Source organism: Equus caballus, chromosome 19, assembly GCF_041296265.1.
Source record: "Equus caballus isolate H_3958 breed thoroughbred chromosome 19, TB-T2T, whole genome shotgun sequence".
Taxonomy (NCBI): Eukaryota; Metazoa; Chordata; class Mammalia; order Perissodactyla; family Equidae; genus Equus; species Equus caballus.
In genome coordinates, this window is record NC_091702.1 from 1,653,841 (window position 1) to 1,674,631 (window position 20,791).

Here is a 20,791-nt window from a genome sequence, read left to right on the forward strand (position 1 = left end):
GAGAGTAAAAGAAGAAAACTGGCTAAAGAGTTTTTCAGTCCCTGCAGTGTCTATCAAATCCAATGCCAAGTACTATTCAGGTCTTATAACCTCCCTTGTTCCTGTGTTCTGGCTCCAGTCAGGACACCCCTGGGCCCAGAGCTCCTGAGGTTCATCTGGTGATGGGTCAGGTGTCAGAGCGACTGTCCTAGCTTTCACGGGAGCCTTTGTTCAGGGGCAGCAGGGAGAGAGGGGCCCCTCCTCTTTAATGGTGCTATCAGAACATAGGCTTCTTTGATCTTGTCTGGAATACTGATGGATAAAACTCTCTATGCATTTTATAGGAATATAAAAGACAAACAAGAATGATTTTTAAACACACGAAGCTTTAAGCTACAGATTTGCAGACACATTTTCCCCTTCCTTATTGCCTATCTCTAGTCTTTCTGGGAGGAAACACACATCTTGGTGTTGCTTTCTTTCAAACAAGAGAAAGGAGTCAAAACAGTTAATCTCACACGCTTCCCGTGATAGGGAAAAGGCAGCACACGCTGCTGTAGGAGGAGACCTTGGGAGCAGAGCCAAAGTAGAGGATTTTCCCAATGGGTCCCCATAATGATGCTCTTGGAGGAGGAGAGACTCAGAGTCACCCAAAGGTCCAAGGCGAGGCCAGGCCCATGAAGGATTCAAGTGGATGGAAGTGATGGTCACATCCCGTGAGGAGCCCAAGGAATCATAGCCAGAAGATAAGGGGTGGAGGTGGCCCTGAGGTTAATGACAGGAGAAGACATAAGAAGGACAAACGTACAGGGGCCTACGGTCAAGGTTGGAAACTTCAGCAACTAAGACGGTGGTGTCATAAACAGAAAAGAAAGATGCAGAGAGAAAAGCAAACCTGCACTGGGAATAAGGAATCGGCGGAACTAGTCTGCCTGAGACTATCAGGACACGGCTTCTTCAACTGCGGGTGCGAGAAGCTGGGAAAATCAGAGAGGGGATCACAACCCTGATCACCTTCAAATTCCAATTTAACAGACACCCAAGCTCCATCTTCCTCCTAAGACAGCACATCAGTGCCTCTGTATCCTTAACTGTGCATCTGGAAAATCAGATTCTAAAGCAGCCATTGTGGTGGCTGACATGGAGGGCCTATGGTAATCACGCGACAGCTGTGAGAGCTTTGGTCTTGCAGACCCTCAAACACCTGCCATTTCTTCCCCCCACCTCTGCCCTTCTGTTAGCAACATTCACAGTTGGAAAGATTTAAATCCCTTCATGTGAGTTACTGCACACATGCCAAGTAGATGCTCAATGGTCACCTCGTTCACTCACCATCTGCCAACTTTGTAGGATGTGTGAGTTGAGTTCATGCCTCAAGAAAACGTCACAATTGTTAAATCTCAAGAGTCACCTCCAGATAATCTAAATTTTAAGTATTGAATGTGTAAGTGACACAGGACTGGTGTTTAAAAGCATTTGCATAGGAACTCAATTCGAAACCATCCTGTGGGGCTCAGGCCATTGAGTCAATGTCTCCAGAGGCTCTGGCTCTTCAAACATGAATTCCTCCTGTTTCATTAGTTTGTGCTATTGCTGTGGCTCCCAAGGGGTTACCTTTGGGACAAGAGACTTAACCATGACATTGAGCTTTCAACTGTGTAGGAAATAAACTCAGAAACACCCATCCTTAACCAAATTTGTTTCACTTCAGGGAAAGAACAGATATGGGGTTCTTAAAAATTAACGAGCGGCATTGATATTGAATTTTAGATTAAATGATTTTTACTAAAGCCTCTAAAAGATACCCCTTTTTAGCAGGTCAAAGAGCTCTGCTTCAGAAATGACAGCACAGCCTCCCGGTGAACTGCTTGTGTGCAGTGTCTCTTTTTCTTCTTCCCCTTCCACCTCCTAGAGAAGCTCTTCAGGAGCCTCAGACGGGGGGCTGCTGTGTGGCCAGTTCCAGGGGGACTATTCACATCCGAGTCCATTCACATGACACTCCATCACTGTTAGAGGCGCAGGGGTCAGAGAGAAAACTTGTCCTCGCTGTGTAAATACACAGACAAACCTCTTAAAGAAAGCTTTCTCAGTGTCTTCGGTCAGGCTTCCCAGAAGCAGGGCCTGAGACAGTGACTCTGGTGAAAAGGATTCATTGGAGGAGGGCTCTCTGGAGGGGGTGCAGTGTGAGGGAAGCAGCAGACAGGAGAAGAAAACTAAGCAAAGGGGCTGTCTCAGCTGGAGACTAACTTCTCCCTCGTATCCCAGAAGGCTCTGGTCCACCTTGAGGCCAGGCTTCCGGCTTTTTGTGCCCCAGTCAATCATTGGCCACTGACTGTCCCCTGCGGCCAGGAGTAACCTCCCAGGCAAGGCAGCTCCATTTGAGCAATGAATACTCACAGCAACTGAGGAAAGAGTGTGCCACCAGTGAAGGGGACCCGGGCAGGGCACCAGCAGCATCCACTAGACTTGGGGAAGGAAGGGAAGATCAGAAAAGCAGAGACGGCCTCTCCGAGCAAGCGGCATATAAGCTGAGTCCAGAAGGATAAGTAAGAGCCAGGATAAGTAAGAGACTTGGAGGAAAAGCACGGAGAATGGTGAAGGGAACAGCACTCGCAATGGCCCTGGGGTAGAAAAGAGAATATGGACCTCCTTTCCTCTTCATTCAACGTGCTCTGGCCTCTGATTCTGGGCTGGAGGGAAGTGTGTAGTGGTATTCCTGTAAGGCAAATGCAGGGCAGGCAAAGAGTTTTGTACTTTGGGCTTCTGCAAAGGACCCAACAGATTTGTGGAAGAAAACATCATGAGTAAGCTCTGGGCCCTGAAGATTGCTAGTCTCACCTTTCACGTGCACTCATCTCTGTACAAAAGTATGTTTATCTGTTTTAGGGAGATAAGTGAAGATTCCTTGCCTGGAAACTTTACAAACGTCCAGGAAGGCCAAGCTCTTGGTCTGCAAGGGTGTAGCATCTCCTGTTCTCAAAAGGGTAACATGGACCATCCCTCCCAGGTATGACATCCTATGTGCCATCTAATGATTTGTGGCACCCAAAACTCAATGAAGATAGAACATAGACAGACAGATAGATGGAAGACCAGGATGTTCAAATACAGTTTTCTGGTATATGAATTCTGAGACATCAAAACCTCCCTAGGAAATGAAACACCTGAAGTGTCTAGTGAAGTGGAAGGCACTGGGAAGAACTGACCCTGTGTCCCCTCAGTGTCCCAGCAGGGGGTGTTTGGATGAGCATATTCAACTCAGCAGGAACCGAGCAAGGCAAGTGGCTGCAAAGGGGCAACTGGTAGGTGAGAAGGGCTTCCATTTTGTTTGCAGATAAAAGCTTCTCAGGACATATTTCTTGGATAGTGAATAAAGAGCCCATTGAGGGCTGGCCTCTCACCAACCACTGTAAAGACAAGCTGAAAAGAGAAGAAACAGAGAAAAAGATAGGATAACAAAGGGGGATGGGAGATTTATGGGCTTAGAGCTCCAAATTTAAACATGAGATATGAGAATTTCAACTAAAGATGGTGATTTGGGGACTAATATATACGAAGGTCCTTAAAAACGCCCCCAAAAACCATCTTGTATTTTAAAAAGAACGAATCCGTGGTAATGCTAGTAAACTAGAATGGCAGTCAGCTGGAGGACATCTTGAAGAAATCCGAGAAGACAGAAAGCAGATAGATCTGACTGATGAAAACAGATCACAGAAAGATGTAGACCAAAATGCTGGAGAAAAGAGGGACCCTTCCCACAGGGGTCCTTTGAGAGCTCCAAGCTCCTAGTCCACAAACATCAAGGACAGAGATGAGACAGGGTACAAGCATGAAGGTAACTGGTAAATGAATCACAGGCCAAGTCCTCCCCCAAGGTCTGTTTCCTGACTTCACATCTTTCCCCTCTCTCTCTCCTTTGCTCACCAACTCCAGCTTCATTGACCTTCTTTATGTCCTTTTAACACGTGAAGTATCCCCCCAGCTCACTGCCTGTGCACTTGCTGTTTCCTGTCTGGAACAATCTACCTCCAGACTTTCACATGGTTGGCTCTTCCTTGTCACTCAGGTCTTGGCTCAAACTTTAGCTGCTCAAAGCATTCTTCTCTGATCACAGTATCTAAATGAGATCCCAACCCCAGCCAGTCACATCACCCTGCTTGCTTTCCTTCAGAGCATGTGTGAATCTCTGAAGTTGTCTGACTCATTTATTTCTTTGTTTCTCGTCACCTGAGGACAGAGGCCTGATCTACTTTGTTTATCAGAGTATCTACAGTAGCTGGAACATCAATACAATGCGGTGTGTGTATCAGTGAGCTCTTGCTGGGTGATAAACTACCCCAAAACTTAGGGGTCTCAAACAACAACTGCTTATTTACTTCATGATTTGGATCAACTAGGCAGTTCTTCTTATCTGCGTGAACTCAGCACATCTCTCCCAGGCTCTGTATCCCAGGCATCCATGCTCAGCTGTAAATTGGCTGCTGGTTGGATAATCTAGGGAAGTCTTTGTCACATGCTATGAGTCTGGCAGGCTGTTGGTCAGAGCAACAGAAGCAAATGGGCCACATGCCTCTTGTCATCCTCTTGGGCTTCTTCATAGGAGTGTTATTTTTTTTTTTTTGAGGAAGATTAGCCCTAACTGCTGCCAATCCTCCTCTTTTTGCTGAGGAAGACTGGCCCTGAGCTAACATCCGTGCCCAGCTTCCTCTACTTTATATGTGGGACGACTACCACAGCATGGCTTGCCAAGCAGTGCCATGTCCGCAACCGGGATCCAAATCGGCGAACCCCGGGCCACCAAAGCAGAATGTACACACTGAACTGCGGAGCCACCGGGCTGGCTCCCAGGACTGTTAGTTCTGATAGCTCAGAATTCATATGGAAAAAAATGTATTTTTAACTTTCCTGTCTTTTACTTATTTGGGGTTTCTTTTGAGCAAGATTAGCCCTATGCTAACATCAGCCACCAATCCTCCTTTTTTTGCTGAGGAAGACTGGCCCTGAGCTAACATCCATGCCCATCTTCCTCTACTTTATATATGGGATGCCTGCCATAGCATGGCTTGATAAGCAGTGCATAGGTCCACCCCCAGGATCCAAACTGGCAAACCCAGGCCACTGATGTGGAGTGCACGAACTTAACAGCTATGCCGCCAAGCTGGCCCCTTACCTATCTTCTTTATAAGGGCAGCAAGAGACAGCAAGTCCAGTGTGCAAGCGGTTTTCAAGTCTCTCCTTCAGGTCACTGTTCTAGAATCCCAATGATCAAACTAAGCCACAGGGCCAAGCCAGATTCAAGAAGATGGAGAAACAAATGCCACCTCTTGCTAGGAGGGGCTCCAAAGTCACATTGCAGAGGGGCATGGACACAGGATAGACAGAATTTTCAGCCATTTTGCCACTCTTATCATACTGCTCAATATATGTGTATATATATGTGTGTGTGTATATATATATATACACACACACATATATATATATACATATGATGAATATTTTTGATTTAAAAGACTGCATCTGGGAAGGCTGGGCTAGTTGGACCACATCTCTCTTCCCTGCCCTCCTCCCAAATATATACAGCAGACAGCAGAGGCTTTTGGCCCCCACATAAAAATCCTAGCTGTGCACGCTGAAGAAAGTGACCTGCTTACATGCAGATGCCTCCTCATTTGAGTGTAGAACCATGAATGGGAAGCAAAGCAGAGTCTGAGGAAACTCTGGAACATCCAGCAGGCACCTTAATGAAAAAGGAGAGGCAACACAGCTTTTCTCAAGAAGGAACACATCAAAATAATTCACTGCTCAAGTCAAGTCCTCCCTTTTTTGACTTGCTCTCCACAGCCGGCTGACCCCCACAACTCTGAACTGTCATTTTCCAGTTATGGCACCAGACCCACCAGTACAGGCTCATCCAGGGAGCAGTTTCTTGGCAGAGAGAGCTACACAAATCCAAATGGAACTCCCACCGCTTAACAGCCTAGATCTTTATTCACAAACAAGAACTAACAGCCAAGGGTCAACAAATGTGAAGAAAAAAAAATCACATACGTGACTCACATTAAGATTAACAAGTAAAATAATTGTGTTTTTAGGAAATAAAGATCATTCAGGAAACAAAACAACGTTAAAAGAGTAAGAAATGACTCTAGTGAGATAGGAAAGATGGCACGTGCAAAAGTAAGAACAGGCTGCTGCTGCAAAAAAGGAGTAATCAGAGGACGAAAATGAGTGCCTGGGAATTAAAAATATGTTTGACACTAAAACAATTCAGTGGACAGACTGACTAAGAGAATGGGGATGGTTAACAACATGTCAGTGATCTGGTGATAAAGTCAGTGGAATCTTGCAGACCAGAGCCAAAGGCAGAATGATGGCACGTAGGAGAGAAATGTGAAGCAGCATACATGTCTGCCCTTTCTTTTATCGGGGTTCTGGAGGCAGAGAACAGAGGTAATAAAAGGGAGGAAAAATTCAGTAGAAGATAATTTCTGTGAGACAAAGGCTACAGGGGTTTCTGAAGGCCCCCTCCTTTTTTTTAAGGAAGATTAGCCATGAGCTAACATCTGCTGCCAATCCTCCTCTTTTTGCTGAGGAAGGCTGGCCTTCAGCTAACATCCATGCCCATCTTCCTCTACTTTATATGTGTGACGCCTACCACAGCATGGCTTGCCATCAGTGCCATGTCCGCACGCGGGATCCAAACGGGTGCACCCCAGGCCACTGAAGTGGAACATGTGCCCTTAACCACTGTGCCACCAGGTCGGCCCAGAAGCCCCTTTTATATGGGCACTAATCCCATTCCTCAGGGCTCTGCCCTCATGACCTAATCACCTCCCAAAGGCCCCACCTCCTAATACCATCCCATTGGGCCTTAGGATTTAACAAAGGAATTTTGGGGAGACACAACATTTAGGCCACAGCAACGGGGCCAAAGAAAATGGTGTCATGAATTTTGCTTTGGGCATCGGAAATACTAGAAAAAGGAGGTGTTATTTCTGTTCCACTGTGAAGGACAAATATCAATTCCCACTGAGAGGCAAGGCATTACAGGCAGAAGGAAGAGTATATGAGTAGAAGTAGAAAGGTCTGAAATTTCCTGACAGGTTTGGAGAAAGAGATCAGTAGTTTAGTGTGGCGAGAGTCTGAGATCTATGGCAGGAAGTGAATACACATGAATCTGAAATGATAGGATTGTGCCAGATTGTAAAGAGCTCACATGCTATTCTGAGAGGCTTTTCTACCTGACACTATACATAGTTGGGAACCCTTGGAGAATTTTATGCAGCAGAGTGACATATTCACAATCTACTTAGCTCAGAATCATGAATAGAAAGTGGGTACTTTCTGATGAGCCATTCCGCAGACTCACCTAGATGTAAAAACTCAAGAGTACACAGAGAATTTCAATAGCACTAGGAACCAGAAATATTTCACCATTACCTGCTAGAAAACCGGAAGAACTTCCATGAGTTAAACCTTTAAAGCTTACAGGTAGACTGGTGGAACCATTCATGGTAAAATATTTCAAGAAATCTCACAAGCATAGACTTTCTTTCATCAGAGCGAAGGAATTAAAATCTCCCTCAGTATGGAAACTATTTAGTAGAGGATTCAGAGTCTTTAACACCCTCATCCAGCATCAGTTGTGAGCTGAAACGTGCATGTGGAAGGAAAGGAGCTGTGGGGCGGCCATGGTGAAGTTGTAGCTTTTAGCCACGAATGCAGAAACAGCCCATCCAGGAATGAGTTTTAAATACTGTACAAAGACAATAAGGTAGTGGTATCTCAATATTTCTTCTTAGACATCAGGTTATTATTTTAAAGAATGAGTGACTTTTTAAACTAGAAAGTTTCATGACACTTGGCTATTTTAAACTAGATATCTGGCAGCCAGCCCCAGTGGCCTAGTGCTTAAAGTTTGGCACACTTTGCTTCGGTGGCCCAGGTTCGGTTCCCAGGTACGGACCTACACCACCCATCTGCCATGCTAATGGCAGCTCACATACACACCCACAAAAAACCAGTGATATCCGCCATCATGGTGGAGTGAGCTCTTCCCTTAGACTCTCTCCCCAAGACACAATGCAAAGGACATTCATAAACCAACAGAGAACATTCCCACAACACAACAGACGTCTGAGAGACCCAGGCAGCCATACATTTGAAGGTGGAGGTGCTGTACCCCCGGGATGAAGTGGAAGGAGGTAGGGGGATCTCCTCTTCCTCCTTGACGGTGATCTAGGGCACAGGACTGCATGTGGCTCTGTGAGGAGAGTGGGAAGGGGCAGCTCTCCGCAGGAACACCTTTACTCTTGGAGCTGCCTACAGCTGTGGGAAAGCCCCACACAGAGGAGGCCAAGGAATTGCAGGGGCATCTTTATCAAGCAAGCACCCCGGCGGGGGGGGGGGGGAGACAGCAAGTGCAGAGCAGAATGCCCCCAGGATTCTGCATGCAAAACAAAGCACCTCTCCCTCCACTTGACACACCAGCTCAGCCAGAGGAAGGGACTCCTACCAGAGCACATGCACACACATTTCTAAAGCAGCAGCAGTGAGCGGGCAACGGCAGACGTGCCCAGTCAGCACAGATTCCAAAGGACAGGCACAGATGCCAGGGATCGCGGTGGGCTCAGAATACACAGCTCCTGCCCCTCCCACTGGTAGCAAGTAGAATCTGCGATCAGATACTTCCACTAAGGGGAAGCACAAATCCACCCCCTGAAATAGTACAAAAAGACACTTTAATACTCCAGACCAGAAGGAAAAGTGACAAGCACCCAGAAATCAATCTTGTCCTGAAGCCACAAAAATTTACAATATAAACGAAAGACCATTCAAAATAGCTATCATTAAAAAAATCAATGAGTTACAAGAAAACTTGGGAAAGCAGTTCAATGAAATCAGGAACAAAATTTAATGAACAGACAGAATTCTTCACAAAAGAGACTGAAACTATAAATAAAAACCCATCAGAAATGTTGGAGATGAAAGACACAATGAATGAGATAAAGAAAAATCTGGAGTCCTTGAATAACAGGGCTGATTTATGGAACACAGAAGCAGCAGCTTGGAGGACAGAAACATAGAAATGCTTCAGAAGAAGGAGGCGGAACTAAGATAAAAAAGAAATGAAAAAATTCTCCCAGAATCATCCGACTCAATTAGGAAATGCAACAGAAGGATTATAGGTATGCCAGAGGAAGAAGGGAGAGAAAGGAACAGAAAGCTTGTTCAAAGAAATAATAGCTGAGAACTTCTCAAACTTGGGGAAGAAACTGGATTTACAAGTAAAAGAAGCTAACTGAGGAGCTGGCCCCATGGCCGAGTGGTTAATTTCACACGCTCCGCTGCAGGTGGCCCAGTGTTTTGTTGGTTCGAATCCTGGGCGCGGACATGGCACTGCTCATCAAAACCACGATGAGGCGGTGTCCCACATGCCACAAGTAGAAGGACCCACAACTAAGAATATACAACTATGTACCAGGGGGCTGTGGGGAGAAAAAGGAAAAAAATAAAATCTTTAAAAAAAAAAAAAAAAGCAGCTAACCGAACTCCTAATTGTATCAATGTAAAAACACCTTCTCCAAGGCATATGTTAGTGAAACTGGCAAAAGTAAATGACAAAGAAAAAATATTAAGGGTAGCAAGGCAGGAGAAAATAACCTACAAAGGAACCCCTAGCAGGCTTTCACTGAATTTCCCAGCAGAAACCTTACAGGCTAGGAGAGAACAGAACAATATCCTCAAAATTCTGAAAAACAGAAACTTTCAGCCAAGAAGACTCTATCCATCGAAATTATCCTTCAGGTATGATGGAGAAATAAAAACTTTCCCAGATAAACAAAAGCGGAGGGAGTTCATTGCCACAAGACTCCCTCATATCAGAAAGAAAAAGAAAGGGTTAAAAAAGCCTTGAGCAAAGAGATAAATAGGCAGACAAAATCAGAAAACTGCAGTTCTCTATCAGGACAGGATAGCAACCAATTATAATATTGAAGATAAAGGAAAGGAACACATCAAAAATAACCGTAATCTCATCATTTTAACCACAAACTCACATCAGAAAACGGAAGTTAGGACAAAAGTAACTTAGAAGGGAATGAAGAAAGGGATGGAACCTGCTTTAGACTAAGGAAAGAAGAGGCCATCAGGAAATGGACTATCTCATCTATGAGATTTTTCAGATAAACCTCATGGCAACCACTAAACAAACAATCAGAACAGAGACACAAAGGATACATACGGAGAAAATCATTCTAGAGAACTACCAAACTAAACTGGCAGTCCGAAATACAAAGGACAAGAAACAAGGGAAATACAGAACGACCAGAAAACAAGTGATAAAATGGCAGCAGTAAGCCCTCATAGATCAATCATCACTCTAAATGTAAATGGATTGAATTCTCCAATCAAAAGAGAGAGAGTGTAGGCCTGGGCCAGTGGCTCAGCAGTTAAGTGCACATGTTCTGCTTTGGCGGTCCGGGGTGCGCCAGTTAGGATCCCAGGTGTGGACATGGCACAGCTTGGCAAGCCATGCTGTGGTAGGCGTCCCACATATAAAGTAGAGGAAGATGGACACGGATGTTGGCTCAGGGCCAGTCTTCCTCAGCAAAAAGAGGAGGATTGGCAGCAGATGTTAGCTCAGGGCTAATCTTCCTCAAAAAAAAAAAAAAAAAGAGAGAGAGAGAGTGGTGGGATGGATTAAAAAATAAGACCCAACATTATGCTGCCTCCAGGAAACAGATCTCAGCTCTAAAGACAAACAAAGGCTCAGAGTGAACTGACGGAAGATGAGACTCCAAGGTAATGGCAAACAAAAGAAGCAGGTGTTGCCGTCCTTAGACAAAACCGACTTCAAGATTAAACAAGCAATGGAGTGACATCAGCATCATGGTGGAGTGAGCTTGCCCGGGACTCTCTCCCCTCCAAGATACAACAAAAAGGAGCAACCCTATTCCAAAAGAAAATACCCTAAAAGCACAAAAATCCTCGGAGAGTCACGGCAGCCACACGACAGAGGGGGGAGAGGCTGGAGCCCTGCCTCAGAGGAGCCGGCACAGGGTAAGAGAGAACTCTGCTCCCTCCCCTAAAGACTGTGGTCACTGCCAGGGAGGCTCTGTGACAGAAGGAGTGGGGGAGGGGTTGCGCGTCTGTGGAATCACCCAGGACTCCCTAGGGCCCTGGCGGCCTAAAGGGAAGCCCTTTAACAGGGCAAAAGCTTTCACTCAGGGGTGACCTCATCAAGCCAAGACCACAGGAGACCAGACAGTGAGAGCTGATCGGGAAACCCGGGACTGCACGCAGGAGAAAGTGCCCCTCCCCCGACCCGCACTGCGCTGGGCCAGCTCAGCTGAAGGTGGAGGGCTCAGAATACACGGCTCTCGACCCCCATCCACTGGCAACAGGCTGTAACTGCAACAGAATACTATCACAATGGGAAAAAGACTCATCCTTCCAGCATCAGGCAATTCATCAAATCTCCAGACCAGAGAGAAAATAAGCACCCAGAATTCAGTCCTGAGGATGCAGAAATAAGTAAACTAAGCAACAATGAATTCAAAAGAGCTATTGTCAAAAAACTCAATGAGGTAAAAGAGAACATAGAGAAACAATTCAACGAGTTCAGGAGCTAGTCCACAAAACAGATTGAAACTATAAAGAAGAATCAATCAGAAATATTAGAGATGAAAGACACAATGGAAGCTATAAAACAAAATACAGATTCCCTGAATGCTCGTGTGGACACCACAGAGGAGCGACATGTTGAAATGCTCCAGACAGAGGAGGAGAGAGAACTGAGACTAAAAAGAAATGAAGAAAGTCTCCGAGAAATATCCAACTCAATGAGAAAATACAACATAAGAATCATAGGTATTGAATAAGGTGAAGATAAGGAGAGTAGAGCAGAACGCGTGCTCACAGAAATAACAGCAGACAACTTCCCAAATCTAGACAATGAGAGGGAAACGTGTCTGGAGGAAGCCTTCAGATCTCCTAGATGTGTCCAAGTAAAAAGACCTACTGCAAGGCATATAGTAGTAAAACTGGCAAAAATGAATGACAAAGAAAGAATACTCAGGGCAGCAAGGCAGAAGAAAATACCCTACAAAGGAACCCCTATCAGATAAGCAGACTTCTCTGCAGAAACCTTACAAGCTAGAAGAGAATGGAATGACATATCCAAAATTTTAAAAGATAAAAATCTTCAGCCAAGTATACTCTACCCAGCAAAAACATCCTTCAGATATGAGGGAGAAATTAAAACTTTCCCAGACAAACAATGCTAAGGGACTTCGTAGCCATGAGACCCATCCTCCCACACCAAGAAATCCTCAAGAAGGCCCTCATACCTGAAAAAATGACAAAGGGGAGAGAGGGGTCACAAAACACAGAGTAAGGAGACCAACAGATAGACAGGATCAGAACAGGATAGCAAATATTCAACTACAGCATTAGGCTAAAGGGAAGGAATACACCAAAAACAAAGACAATCTTGTCACTTTAACCACAAACTCATGACACAAGCTGGAATAAGATATGAGAATAATAACTTAGGAGGCGAGGTGGAAAGGGACTGAATCAGTTTAGACCAAGGAAGTAAGAGGTCATCTGAAAAGGGACTATGTTATGCACGAGATTCTGAATACAAACTTCAGGTCAGCCACTAAACTAAACAGCAGAACAGAGACACAAAAAAGAAATAAGGAAAAAACAAAGACACACAGCATAAAAAACGGCATAATTCAATGGGTAGACCAAAACACACAGGACGAGAAACAAAGGAAATGCAGGAAAACTGGAAAACGAGTGATATAATGACAGCATTAAGCCGTCATACATCAATAATCACCTTCAATGGAAATGGACTGAACTCTCCAATAAAAAGACACAGAGTGGCAAGATGGATTAAAGAACAAGATCCAATAATTTGTAGCCTCCACGAAACTCATCTCAGCTCCAATGACAAGGACAGGCTCAGAGTGAAGAGGTGGAAGACGAGACTCCAAGCTAACAGCAAACAAAAGAAAGCAGATGTCGCAATACTTACATCAGACAAAGCAGACTTCAAGACAAGGCAGGTAAAGAGATACAAAGAGGGGCAGTATACAATGATCAAAGGGACACTCCATCAAGAAGAATAATAACACTTATAAATATCTATGCACCCAACACAGGAGCAGCAAAGTTCATAAAGCAACTGTTAACAAACCTAAAAGAAGATATTAAAAATAACACAAGGGAGGATGGAACACTTCCTAACACATTCTACGAGGCCAGCATCACTGATACCAAAGCCTGAGAGGGACAGCACAAAAAAGGAGAACTACAGGCTAATATCGCTGATGAACATGGATGCAAAAATTCTCAACAAAATTTTGGCAACCTGAATTCAGCAATACGTCAAAAGGATCATACATCATGATCAAGTGGGATTCATACCAGGGACACAGGGATGGTTCAACATCCGCAAATCAATCAATGTGATACACCACATCAACAAATTGAAGAATAAAAACCACATGATCATCTCAATAGATGCAGAGAAAGCACTTGACAAGATCCAACAGCCATTTATGATAAAAACTATGAAAAACAATAGGGATACAAGGAAATTACCTCAACATAATAAAGGCCATATATGACAAATCCACAGCCAATATCATACTCAAAGGGCAAAAACTGAGCGCCATCCCCCTGAGAACAGGAACGAGACAAGGATGCCCACTATCATCACTCTTATTCAACATAGTACTGGAGGTTTTGGCCAGAGCAATTAGGCAAGAGAAAAGAATAAATGGAATCCAAATAGGGGGTGAAGAAGTGAAACTCTCGCTGTTTGCACACGACATGAGCTTGTATATAGAAAACCCCCCAAAATCCACTGGAAAACTAATACAAATAATTAACAACTACAGTAAATTTGCAGGGTACAGAGTCAACTTACAAAATTCAGTTGCTTTTCTATACTCCAACAACAAACTTACACAAAGGGAACTCAAAAATATAATTCCATTTGCCAGCGTACCTAAAAAACTTAAGTACCTAGGAATAAATTTAACCAAGGAAGTGAAGGACTTATGCAAAGAAAACTATAAGACATGAGTGAGAGAAATTGATAGTGACTTAAACAGATGTTAAGAGACTCCTTGCTCATGGATTGGAAGAATAAACATAGGTAAAATGTCCATACTACACAAAGGAATCTACAGATTCAATGCAATCCCTATCAGCATCCCACTGACATTCTTGACGGAAACAGAGCAAGGAATACTAAAATTCATATGGGGCAAAGATCTCGAATTGCTAAGGCAATCCTGAGAAAAAAGAACAAAGCTGGAGGTATCACAATCCCTGACTTCAAAATGTACTACAAAGCCATAGTGACCAAAATGGCATGGTACTGGTACAAAAACTGGCACACAGATCAATGGAACAGAACTGAAAGCCCAGAAATAAAACCACACATCTATGGTCAGCTAATCTTTGACAAAGGTGCCAAGAACATACAATGGAGAAAAGACAGTCTCTTCACTACTATCTCATGACTAGGTACTTAAGCAAAGAACTGGAAATCAATGATTCAGAGAGACTTATGTACCCCTATGTTCCTTGCAGCATTATTCACAATAGCCAAGACACGGAAGCAAACCAAGTGCCCATCAACTGACAACTGGATGAAGATGTCATATACGTACATACACACACACATATATATATATTTACACACACACACACACACAATGCAATACTACTCAGCCATAAAAAAAGACAAACTTGTCCTATTCACAACAACGTGGATGGAACTTGAGGGTGTTATGTTAAGTGAAATAAACCAGACAGAGAAAGGCAAACACCATGTGATTTCACTCATACATGGAAGGTAAACACACGAACAAAGAGAACGGTTTACTGGTTACCAGAGGGGAAGAGGGGAGGGAGCTGGGCATAGGGGGAAAGGGGCACATTGATATGGCGACGAACAAATTATAACGGACCACTGACATTTCACAAGGTTATAAACTCTTTTGACCTCAATTAGAAAAAAAGAGGAAGATTGGCGGCAGATGTTAGCTCTGGACGAATCTTCATCAGCAGAAAGAAATAAAAATAAAAAAAATAAACTAGAAATGTGGCTCAAGGCTGTGCACATCACCGAGTTCTCCAACTTCAGAGCAGGAACAAGGAAAAGATCACATAGCAACCTGATACGAACTAAGTAGAAATTACGTCTAACTAATAGGAAAAGGCTGTCCATTTCTCGCTCCTTCGTGAATACGCCGACGTGGAAATCAGAACATATATCTCAGCCATATGTCTTTGTCTTACTTTTCTTCAAGACTGTACAGCATGAACATAGAAACGTTCAGCTGAAAAGTCAGGAGAAGAGTCCTTGAAAGACTTCTATTTGAGGAAACAGAACTATATTTTAGAAAGCTTCTGCTGTGTTTGTGTTCTCAGGAAAATTCAGGAAACTGTTTGCTCTATGAAGCAAGAAATGAAAACTTGTATAAGTTGAGGGACTGAGCTGTAAAGGGAGAGGGTGGCAAGGGAGAAATAGACAAAAGGAAAAAGAGAAAGTATTTGGGAAAGAATAAAATTTCCCTTGAGATTACATGCAGCTTAGAAACAATCAAGATCAGTTTTTACATCACTGGGAATTGAATCAATAATGTTGAAGCCATTCTTGAGAAACTCTCTCAGAAAGAAGGAGATAAAGGAAAAGAGAGAAAATAAGAAGAAGATTCCAGAGATGGAAAAAGATTTTCAATAGAAGAATGATTGGCATGTCTGAGGGAGAGAGCAGAGCAGATGAGAAAAATAATCTTTAAACACATCTCAGAGAAAACTTTCTTCAACTCAAGGAGGGCCCCAATCATCAAAAGGAACACATCAGATATGAGGCCAAATTGATGAGAAAAAAATATGACCATAACACATATTGAGAAAGTTTTGGAACTTCAAGAATAAATAAAATTCTCTAGGGATTTAGGAAGAAAGAGAAAAAAAGGTCACATTGGAATTAGATTGCTCATCTGCAATTCTAGGATACAATGGAGCAAGGTATGTGGACAAAGACGAGGGACAAAACTGTGTGAGATAAGCATTCGATACCCAATCTCTCACCCATGAGCGAAGACAAAAACAAAAAGATTTACACTAATGTGCAAAGACTCCCAAGATACACTATTCCATCTAGCAACAATACTAGAAACACAGTTAAAAGATGAGTCAGACTCAGAAAAAATAGGAGCAACACGTAAAATAGACAAATGGTTAATATCCACACTGAAGAAGGAGCTCCCAAAACCCAACTAAGAAATTGCTAAGGGGTAGGAATAAATAATTGACTGAGAAATAAATACAGATGACCAATAGGCAGCAAGGACACAATCCATTAATTAAAAATGTACTGGCATCGAAATACCATCGGATCAAGAAAACAACAGGAAGAACATCACGTGTGGGAAAGGCCTGTGAAAATCGATACCGGGAAGAACTCTGGGAGAGCCTTCAGGGTCTGGAAGATCAAGACAGCTCCCTGGATCCAAAACTCTCCACAGTCATACAATCGACCTCCTCCAAATCATACAGTCAACAAGGAGAACCAACGAAGCCACACAGAAGCAAGCCTGTAGCGTCACAAGATGGCCAAGATGACCACAACCTTCAAATGACCTGCAAGTTCAGAAAGAAATGCCAACTTCCAGCCCAGCTCCGACCACGACTGAAAGCCTTTGGCAGAGTGGAGAATTGCAAGGTTTAAGACTCCATGGAAAGGACAAGGTCATGGAGGAATCAGATAAAACACATCAAACCACCCTCAAAAGAGGAAGTCCAACACTACCTGCTGAAATATGCAACACAGGCGAAGGACTCGGTAGTCCTGGGCAGTGGCCACGAGCACGCTGCTGCAAGGGGAAAGGCTCTGGAGGTGTCAGCTTGGAGAAGCACTGCTTCTAAGGGAGAACCAGAAATTGGCAAAAGAGGCTGTGCTCCTCCGAGACGGGGCCATAAGGAAAGAGGATGGAAGGAAAGAAAAAAGGAATAGGAAGGATTTTGCATAAAGGAAAGAGAAACAAAATATACCCCTTAATTCCCAATTGCGTTACGTTGAAAGAAACTGCGCTTCACCATCCTGACAGAAGTGGGCTCTCTCACACTAGGAACCCTGTCCATACAACATCCAGGAACAGGAAAAAAAAAATTCCATACAAAGTTACTGTAAGAAGAAGAAAAACTGAATCATAACATTTCAGTCGTTCAAAATTTCTCCTCTGCTCCTCCAAAAACAAGAAGGAGAAAAAATACAGCACAACACTCCACATTTAATTATTTCAAACACGCATCGGAAGATGTTAAAAAAAGAAAAACAAACATCTAGAATTAGAAAGCCACATATTAAGGCAGAAACGGACACAGCACAGAAACACCGTGAGATCCGATCAATCTCTTTTAAAAGACAACAACTAATAAACTAAAACTAGAAGGTGCCTTAACAATCCCGTACAAGAGGGAGAGCTGCACTCCTCAGAACCCATCGAGACCAACGTCACTATCTTCTTCACGTCTGTCCTTCCAGCAAGACTTGGTTCCAAGGAGCCAAGACCACGGGGGCCGCTTCAGCGCCCGACTCCCGGGCACCGCACCCCCAGGCTGGCCCCGTGCCCGGCACACACCGCCCGTTCCATGAACGCGTGACGCGCACGAAGAGACCCCCTGGCGCCCCGCGCCGCACAGCTGTCCCGCGACCTGACGGGCACCTCTCGGCGCACAAGCCTGTTCCTCAGAAACACGCTCGCCTCCCACCAGCCCCCAGGCCCACGCCCCCAGGTACCTCTCCCAGATGGAATCATCTTCGCAGGCGCCCAGGTCGTCCGTGTCCGGCGAGCAGGAAGAGCGGGAGCTGAAGGAGGGCCACCTCAGGCCAGCGGCCATGGCTGTGGAGCGCCCGGGCTGCTGTGCCCAGCGGGGACACGGAGCGGCGTCCACGGACACCGGGGGAACGGACGAGCCCGGCCCCGGAGAGAGCAGCAGAGCGCGGCCGGACTCCGCCAGGCTCGGCTAGGCAGGCGCGGCTCATGGACGCCTCCCAAGATGGCGGCCCAGCAGAGGCGTGCTACTTGGCGCCGCGGCCCAGACGCTCCCAGGCCGTTGCCCCGCCCCCTCCAGCGGTGGACTGCGGACAGGGACAGGGACACCCTCCTGGGAGAACTCCTGGGGCCCCGCCCACACGTTTCTGACCTTCGCGGAGCGGGAAGGTGCGCTGACAGGGACGCGGGGTCACCGCTATGCTCTCGGGGAACTGCAGCCTCGGGTTCCTCGAGAGGCCGCGGAGATTCTTACGGCTGACCAAGAACTTTTAGACAGAAAAGCATGAAACAGTATGTCTGAATTACAACTGCGCTGATGACCACCAAGGCAATGCAGAGAGTGTCATGAGGACATATAACAGGGGCACGATCTTGACTGCAGGTGTCAGAAAGGCCTCCTTGAGGGATCCATATCTGAGAGAAACCAAAAAACCCTGGAGTCATCTTTGATTCCTCTGTCTCCCCCACATCCAGTCTGTCAGCACATAATATCAGCTCATTTCCTCTTCAAAATGGACCCAGAATCTGACAGACTCTCAGAACTTGCTCTGCTACCATCCTGATCCAAGCCACAGCATCTCTGACTTGGAATATTCCAGTACCACTCACTCATCTCCCTTTTCTAGCCTTGTCTCCTACCGTCTATTCTCCACAGAGAAGCTGACGTGATCCTGTGAAAAGTCAAGTCACGTCACCTCCTTCTCCAGTTCAAAATCCTCCAATGGTGCCTACCTCAGAGGAAAAGTTAGGGCCTTACAAGAGCCTACAGCATCTGTACCCACGGCCACCCAGATTCCATCTGCTACTCTTCTCCATCTCACTCAGGCTGGCCCTGTGGCTCCTGGAACAGGGGAGGCCAGCTCCTGCCTCAGGGCCTTTCTGCTCTCTGTTCTCTCTGTCTGGACACCGTTAACCCCTATATCCACAGGACTCACTCCCTCGCCCTCCACAAGTCTTTCCCCAGCATTAACTTCATTGGAGCCTTCGCTGGCCATCCCATCTCCAGTCACAACTCCTTCCAACACTCCTACTGCATCTATCACCACCTGACATGCCAGATATTTTCCTTATTGTCTTTCTGGCTGTCTCCCTCCTGGAATAAATGCTGCCTAAGAGCTCCAGTTTTGTCTGTTTTGTTCACTTCTGTATCCATGCTAGAACACTGTCTCCAGAAACTGAGTAGGCACTCAGTAAAGAGTGTTGAGTGGCTGCCTCCATCTGAGAGATGACGTGGAAGCACTGCGGCAGGGAGGGTGGGAGAAAGCATTGCGGGCAGAGGGAACAGTGTGCTGACAGGCGCCAAGGGAGGCAGGAACAGGGCACATTTGAAGAACAGAAAGGATCCCTTAGGGAAGGGGGGAGTGGTGTGAAGGGAGGCTGGAGAAGCAGGACAGAGCAGGCAGGGCGGTGGAGACCACATAAGGAACTTTGGTCTTTTTACAACAGCCACAAGAAGCTAGTAAACTAGGGAGTGACAGGATAAAATATGCCCTTTACAAACCTCTGCATTCACTATGAGATATGGGTTTGGAGGAGGGAACAGTGACTGGGGTCCTCAGTCACCAGACTAGTGCCATAGCTCAGCCCACAGGTGACCTGAGCTTGGACTGAGATGGCGGAAGCACAGGTGGAGAAAAGGAGGTAGATTCCAGAAATATCGAACAAATAAAATCAACAGGTCTGGGTGATTGATCACATAAGGTGGTACACCAAAGGGCAGTTCCAAGCTGACTCCTACATTTGGTACTTGGGAACTGAATGAACAATGGCCCCATTCACTGGGTTTTGGGGTGGGGTAACAAGGAGGAGAACACGCGAAGATGATGCGAGAGCACAGTTTTGGAAATCATGAATTTGAGATCATTCTGAGACATCCTAACGGATCTTCCCAACTGGCAGTGGGTATCCAGGTGGCGTGATCAGATGATGAAAGGTGAGGTGTGTCATGCAATGTCCTGTAGGTTTTTACCTCATGGCTGATGGGGCATCAAAGGTTGTAACTGACAAAGTGACAGGATAAGATTTGTGATTCTGCTAAATCACCCTGGCCACAGCATGATCACTGGGGTGGGGGAGGGGGTTAGACCAGAAGCAGGTCCAACACCAAGGACGTGGTGCAATAGACCAGGTGAGAGAACAGACCTGAGCAAGGGCTGCAGCGGTGGGGACGGAAAAGAGCACAGACCTCCCTTTGTCACCACCCATCTCCCCCACAGCTGCTGGGAGTTTTCTACAACACACCCCAGATCATGTCAGTTCTTCCACTTAAAACCCCTCACGACCTTCCATTAGACTTGACACCTTCTACATCTCATTCTCCCACAACCTCAATGGAATTCTCTCTTGCCACCCATTCCCCCACCCGATGTCAATGTCTCCTGACACACTATTCTGCTTCAATCTGCATCCTGTTTAGCTCATGCTGTTTTCTCCTGCCTGGCAAACACCTATTTATCTTTCTAAAACTCACTTCCTCCTCTGTGAAAAGAAGAAAAGAAGTGCTGACATCCAGGAGCTGCTCCGGTACCACGAGCCAGGCTTTCCTGTTGTTAGAAGCTGGCCTTGTGCTCACACAAGCCATGCTGTTCACCTGTTGGACATAAACTTCTCACAGACACCAGCACAAGGTCATGCTGCAACAGCAATGATGTGAGACAAAACAAGACCACTTCATCATTTTGCCTAAACAGACAAACACAAGGCCGTCGTGCCATCCAGAA

The 20,791-nt window shown here is 45.4% G+C and overlaps 1 pseudogene; it reads right to left on the bottom strand.

Moving 5' to 3' along the window:
* LOC138919018 (heparan sulfate glucosamine 3-O-sulfotransferase 4-like) overlaps positions 1–20,791 on the bottom strand; it is a 145,573-nt pseudogene that overhangs the window by 6,270 nt on the left and 118,512 nt on the right.